Source organism: Euphorbia lathyris, chromosome 6 (genome assembly GCF_963576675.1).
Source record: "Euphorbia lathyris chromosome 6, ddEupLath1.1, whole genome shotgun sequence".
NCBI classification, from domain to species: Eukaryota; Viridiplantae; Streptophyta; class Magnoliopsida; order Malpighiales; family Euphorbiaceae; genus Euphorbia; species Euphorbia lathyris.
This window is the reverse complement of record NC_088915.1, coordinates 59,409,292-59,416,821: the sequence shown is the minus strand read 5'-3', so window position 1 is coordinate 59,416,821 and position 7,530 is coordinate 59,409,292. Positions and strand designations below refer to the sequence as shown.

Sequence of the window (7,530 nt, the reverse complement as noted above, 5' to 3'; positions counted from 1 at the left end):
AGCCTCCACAATAGCGAGCAAGACATCCTCATGATAGTAAAACATTGGAAGCTCCGGGAATCTCACCCAGACCATTGTTGAATCAACAATCTGAGTCGAAGGGTAAAAGGAAGCAGTCCAAGAACGTATACTTTGATAATGGCTCTGAACCATCCATACACCATTATTACATGTTGTGTATCCAAATCATTATCAAATTTGAGCAAGTGGAAACCGTGTGCCTGTCCCATCATTATTACAAACTCCCCAATTGGCTTCCAGAGTTCTATACAGGGGCTGAGCTAGCCCAGGGCTGGGGGGCGAAGCCCCCGGGCTCCGTCCTTGAATACTTATCGTTTTGTCCCCTTATAGCCCCCTAAAATTAGTATATATTGATTCTATGTAGTATTATTTAAATATTTAAAGGTGGACGAGATGGTTAAGGATGTATGCTCCTATTTAAGAAATCTTAGATTCAACTCCCGCTAATCAAAATTAGTCCCCCACGTCTAAATTCGTGACTCCGCCATTGGTTGTATAGTTGGGTTCTGCAAAACTACAAAACCTAAATTCCTCCCTAACAATTTTATTACGAGAGTATTCTACCATGGAAAAATAAGTTTTCATTTTAATTCTGGGTCTAACGAAACCTTGGGGTATAAGGTATCCCATTCTCAAAATCAATCATAACTTTCCCTGCTGCCCTAAGAAGCCAAGAAGTCATGGGAAGAAATTTTTTTTTGTCCTTTTATATATATATATATTATTGATGATATGAAATATAAGAATAGTTTTAGATCTCTAATTACTAGTAAGAAGTGCATACTGTGCAGGGGGACAACAGAGAGGGTCGCAGAAACAAAATGCATGAGACAAGAAGAAATTCTTTAGATATGGTTCGGGTTCGTGTGGTCCATTCTTTTTAAAAAGCAATCCTATTTAAATTGCTGTGTGATTTCACTAACTTTTGAAGATGAGAATAAAAGAGATGTATAGGGCAACAAGAGAAGATCCTAAGCATGTTCTGCTACATCCACAGTTCTAATTAATTAAATAATCAGTTCAGATTGATTTAAGTGGTCAAGTATATCATGTCCTTTAAATTTAATATTAGAGAAACCTCAAACCCAGTAATTCAATAAAGGGATATGGAAGGAATTTGAGGTTAAAGTTTTCGAAAAAGTTCATATTTAGTCCTAACATATAGAAAATGATACAAATTTTAACACTAATATTCCAAACAAGATCAGTTTTACATCTATGTTATGGAAAAATTTGAAAAGAATTATTTTACTGTTATTTAATTGTCGCATCAAATTTTTAAAAATCATATTCAGTTTACCGATAAACTTGTTTAGAAGGTCTAACATTTAATCCGTTCAAAATTTTCATTAAATAGAGGTAAATTTAATGTTGATTGGAAATGTTAGGATTATATTTGTACCATTTAGAGTTAAATTTGTATTTTTTTTGAAAATTTTAGGGGTAAATTTATCTGTATCCTTCCATAAACTATATATAAAAAAAAAAAGACCTATTTGGTGAAAGAGAGTGAAAACTGGAAAAACATAATGTAGAGTGAGATACTTGTTAGGAGTGAAGTGATATATGCATGAGAATGCAAGAAAAGAAAAAGTGGAAGAAAGGATACCCTTGGGGACCAATATGATGAAAAAAGAAGAAGGTATAGAAGAATTATCCGCAGGACAATCCAATTCAACGAATAACCATGCCTATGTGCGAATCAAACCATGAATTTAAAAGGAGTATTTCAAATGCAGAAATTAGAAGCAGCTAGTTAATTACCCAGAATAGCAGTGGAGAATACCAGTGCCATTCTCCTTTGGCAGGAATGAATAGTGTCACTGAACTGAACTCCAATTTACTGCCAAAGGAGAATTGCCCTGATATTCTACTACACTGCATTACTATATAATTTCCTCGAACGCTCAACTGTCCAATTTAGGTACGTTTACCTTTGTGTAATCTCATAAATAATGTGTATCCATATGCATATTCTTGTTCACAGTGAATGGCATTTAGTGAATATGAAAAATAAACTACATTATATAGATTTTTTTTTTGTTAGTCTACATTATATAGATTGAATGCCCTAAACGAAACTTTACATAGAAGTTATATAATACTTAGAGTACGCAGTTTCTGTAAGAAACAAACGACGGTTACAGAAAAAACCGAATTGAAATTGAGAATGGAAATCGAACTGTGCAGTGGCTGAAGAAAAATTCAAAGAAGTTGAAACAGATAAAAAAATAAAATAAAATTCGGGCCCAGTTGTGGTATATTTGGTAAAAACCACTTAACATAATTTAAAGGCTTCTAAAGCCCAATTCTATATATACCCACTCAAAGGGTTATAAGTTTCCCATGTGGGATTGTAAAAGTGCTCTTGAGAGCAAAGTGCTTAAAGACAAATATAACCCATACTTTCAAAGCCATGTTTATTCAACACACCAAAGCCATTTTTCTAACAGTTTCACAATGCTCAAACCCCAGCCTGTATTACTTATTGTCTCGGATAAGATTAAAAAGACGAGTTTATATGTTTATTCGCTATGTTTTATATATATAGTTTATCCGATTACAGACACCGGTGACATAGCTACTCTTCTTAGGAGTAGGGAATACTAGTTAATGTGGAATTTCAGAAATGAGTCAATTCAGTAGCAATCTGCAAGATGTTTGTTCAAGGTATGCCAATTTAAATTAAAAAATACCTAGGATTTCATGAACCATCCTGTTGACAGTGTTTCTCTAATTATTGATTAACTACTCTAAAGTTGGATTATATGTCGTCTTCAAAGATGCAACCTTGTGTGGTTTATAAGAGCATTTTTATACATGCAATTGCAAGATGTGGTCTTTAGTCTCGCATCAATAAATTTTGGTTTAACTTTTAAATATATTTCATTACTATAATTGTTTTGCAATTCATATTACTTTCAATTTGTGAGAATCAATCGATATTATAATTACATCATTTTTATTTATTTTATTTATATTTCTCAAATATTAATATAAGATTTATGATTGAACCTTAGCCACTACAAGAAAAAACGCTATCACCGATGGAAAATTCCGTCGGTGATAAGCCAAAATGTGTCTGTGATCATCATCACAACGGAAGACCGACAGAATCTGATGTGTCGGCGTTGACCTCCTAGGTAACCCGTTGCGACATATTTTTGGCTGGGTCGGAGATATCACCGACACATTTGATGTCGGTGATATGTGTAGGTGTTCCCGACTCATTTTAGTTGGTGATTTTTGTCGGGCTTACTGACACTATCACCGACCTATGTGCGTGTGATCTATTTTTCAGCATATTTATTTAAATAATTTCGGACAAATATTTGCATCGGAAAATGCGTCGGAATTGCCGTTTTTGCAATCAATTTTATTGTGAATTATAATAAAAATCAATTTATATTTTTCAGCAAATTTATTTGGATTGAAGGGAACTCATATACATATATAGTATAAGAATGGTCAAGAATTAATGGCGCAGCCAAAGCAAAGCAACTGATTAATTAAGTCACTTGACAACACCCAACAACCCTTTATCAACTTCAGGAGGAAGTGTATCATCTAACAAAATGTTAGGCCCCTGCAAATATCATATTTGTCAAACACAAGTGTCATGGTTGGTGTTGCGTTTGGGCATGATCATATGCTTATGCATTTTAATCATGACATAAACAGAACATATTGCAAAGGATAATTTATTAATTTGGAAAAGGCAAAATCACAAAGCTCGATCACGAAATATTTAAAGCATATATAGTACATGCTTATCAGGGCCAAATGCCCAAATGGATCAATCAAGAAGCGAATCCCAGTCGTATTTTGTCTTGAAGAAGTCACCAAGAGATTTTCGGTTCCAATCAATGCTTACAACTTCCTACAAATAAAAAAAAAACATTGACAATATTGCAATGAGGAATATTTTAAGCACCAAAGCTATTTAGAATGCTAAATGGGGAAAGGGTAAAAATACTTACAGATGCTAAAAAGGGGTCTGCTTTTCCTAATTGATACATAACCCCAATTACAGATGCAATAACTTTAGTATGAAGAAACGAATATCAATAATAAGAATCCGACCAAGGAAGTAGCGACGTAGCTAGCAATCTTCAACCAGTGTCCATGGACGAGCCAGGTTTGCAACCACAGAGTTTCTGTTACCACTGTCCAGAGGTGACATGTGCAAGTCCATCGACGAGCAAGGTTATGCTGCCATTCTCATCTACCATAGAAAATCAACAAACTAACACTAGATACTAATTAGACGCCAGAACAGAGAAAATATGCTCGCAATCTAAATCCAAAAATAACTAAAGTAAAATGGGATAAGGTACCAAAATAGGCTTATGGTTTTTGAGGAAGTATCAATTTAGGCTCCACGTACAAAATAGCACTAATATAGGCTTAACGTTTAAAACATGGTATCAAGGCCTCGCTACGTTATCGAGGCCTAAATTGGTACCATTTTTTTAAACGTTAAGCTTATATTGGTGCTATTTTGTACGTGGAACCTAAATTGATACTTGCCTAAAAACCATAGGTCTATTTTGGTACCTTATCACAAGTAAAATTATGTGAAAAGAGTATTCTTACTTTAAGTGAAAAGAGTATGAATTAGCTTGAGTAAAATTATATCACTAGCAACTAATAACTATGAGTCTCAGCAGCTTAAAGTCCAAATATCATCAATGAATCAGCAAAAGTGTACCATATCCTTCAATTGTGTCAAATTGGATTAAAAATAAAAGGATCATTTAGAAAATGAAGCAAAATCAGAATAATATATAAGAGAAATAAAAGGAGCATTATAAAAAGAAATATATAAGAGAAATGGAGAAAACAAATTTATCAGTTATCTAAAAGTTTTAAGAAAAGAACTTCAACTATGATTTCATCAATTTGACAAATCATAAGCAACTCTCACACAATGAGCTACAGACATTTTATGACAATACAGAACTTACAACTCAAAAACCAAGAAAAGTTGTTAAAACAATCAAGTATAGCCAAATGAGCTGCTCTTCTCTGAGCAGCCTCTGAGGTAAGCCGAACTCCCAAAGCTAAGTAGTCTTACGCTCAAGGAAGAAGCTGTTACAACCAAAACCAGAACCCTACTCTAGCTCCAATTTTCAGACCTGTACTGAGGCTCTGTAACCTTTTACACAGGTCAATACTGTACTATTTGGCTTAGACCTAAACCAGAACTATACCCTAGCACCTATACTATTTGGCTTACACCAAAACTGTAGTAACTTCTCAATTATGTCTTACTATAGAGCTTAGACCTAAACTAGAAGTAAATGCTCCAACCTTATAGAATATATAGAGAGTGGGTAAAGAATAGAGTACACACTAAGCTTGCTTACTTCACACTAACTCAATTAAAAGATATAGTACAGTCCAGGTAGCTACCTTTGTTACCTTGTAACTTCTACATTCTTGACTCACTTCCGCCAGACTAGATTACAGTCTTACTTTATTCATTACTTCGTAACTTATTCGTTACTTCGTTCTGGCCCACTATCAAGCTTTCTCTTCTCTTATGATATTCTTTCTTCTCTTTTGATTTTTTTTCTTCTTTCAAGATGATGTCCTTGATATATTTGCACCCGGATCGTACAAACCTGGTAAAGGTTACATCATACCATTTATTCCAAATTTAGCAAGTATGTGAGTCCCAAGTCAAGCGAGAAGGAAAATACAACCAATCTCCTATAATTTAGCAGGAAAAGAAAGCAACAGATATCACTAAGAGAGACCAAATTTAATAAAACTTGTTCCTTTTGTTTAACAGAGAATTACCTTATTCATTCAATTTCTCAAACCAAAGACAGAGAGAACTAAGGGGCAAAACGATTTGTTTAGATCAGAAGCTCCATTCCAAACAAACAATTAGTTGACAAAACAGGACTTCAATTTCACCAAAATATTGACCCAGAAAAATAAATAAAAATAACCCATTGTTGTCTTAAATGAAGTTTCATAGAATGAACATTCAATTTTCCATATTTTGTCAGGAAGCAAACATATCACGGTACAAGATGAAAGGCAAAGACTAAGATAAAAAAGAGGAACTTGGATTTCTGAGAGAGCAAATCAACAACTCAAAAAATGAAAAAGATAACAAGCATTCTAGCATACCCAACTCATTCAAGTGAGAAAGATTTAGGGCTCCATTTTGATTTCACAAAACCCCAAACCAGAAACCCAGAAACCAAACAACACAATCAACAGAAAACAACAAAAACAAACAGACAACACCCCTGCAATAACAATAGCAAAAACAACCATAACAAATAATAAATTAAATGCAAGCACTAAGGAGTACGAGATCTGTACCTGGAAAGGAGGTTGAGGGTAAAAGAGGATTTTGGAGGCAGCGAGGAGTCGAAGAAGCAAACCAGAAAAGAGGAAGAGAGAAGTCCGTATCAGACAGTAAGGTGGGGGAAGTGGAGATACGAGCACAGTGCGGCGGCTGAATTGGTGGAAATTGGCGCCGGCATTGGTGAACGAAAGGATGAGAGTGAGAAGAGGGTTCCAAAAGTTTTTACTCGACTGAGGCAGGAACTAGGGCGAGAGGAAGAGGACATCTTTATCATTATATATTATTAATTTCTTTTTAATTTTTTTTTAATTGAAAATTTGATGACCAGTATTAATAGTAATTTTAATGTTTTTAATGTCATAATCACCGACACAAATCTGTCGGTCTACACACATTTTTTTGCCGGTGACATCTCCAACAATTTTCATTTCCTACAATATGTCTCGGTAATGGGAACAGAAAAAATCCAGCAATTATTTACCGACACATTCTAAAAATGTGAAGGGATATTTATCGGTGATGACCGAGGCAAACTTTGTGTCGGTTTTCTGTCGGTATCTCAGACAGATTATTTTCTGTCGGTGAGATCTGTCGGTGATCGAGCATTTTCTTGTAGTGAGCTATCATCCAGGATCCGAGACGAGTGACCAAAGAAACCACCATGACGGCCCCCTGCCTCCATAAAATTTGAGGTTGTGGGGGTTCCTGCCCCCTGATTCCAAGAAATAATGAGTGTTGAATTAACACTCCAAAATTGGTCCAGGTATTGTTAGGTACTCTTTAAATCCAAAATTCCAATCTAAAAAAACAAATGATAAAAAATTGCTCCATGTACTGTTAGGTCCTCTTTAAAAGAAACTAAAAAAACAAATGATACAAAACAAAAGGCCACATTACGATCAGACGATGGAGAATTACTCGAAAAAAATCATCTCTCAACAGCGGTTGGATGTCCGACCAGGCTTGGGGGAGGGTCGACCGGGCTAGTTAATTACCCAGAATAGCAGTGGAGAATACCAGTGCCATTCTCCTTTGGCAGGAATAGAATGCAGTGTCACTGAACTGAACTCTAATTTACTGCCAAAGGAGAATTGCCCTGATATTCTACTACACTGCATTATTATTGCCTGGAAAGCTCAACTGTCCAATTTAGGTACGTTTTCATTTGTCCAGAAAAAAAT

The 7,530-nt window shown here is 35.0% G+C and overlaps 1 long non-coding RNA gene across 2 annotated transcripts; it reads right to left on the bottom strand.

Annotated features, from left to right (window-relative positions):
* Positions 1-3,623: 3,623 nt before the first annotated feature.
* LOC136233697 (uncharacterized) lies at positions 3,624-6,574 on the bottom strand. 2 transcript variants are annotated; one of them, XR_010690930.1, is made up of 5 exons: positions 6,364-6,574; positions 5,437-5,648; positions 4,618-4,738; positions 4,002-4,267; positions 3,624-3,901 (listed from the first exon to the last, which is right to left on the bottom strand). It is a non-coding gene; the product is annotated as an uncharacterized lncRNA (long non-coding RNA). The 2 variants fall into 2 exon arrangements; XR_010690929.1 differs by having other exon boundaries at positions 4,618-5,648.
* Positions 6,575-7,530: the final 956 nt, after the last annotated feature.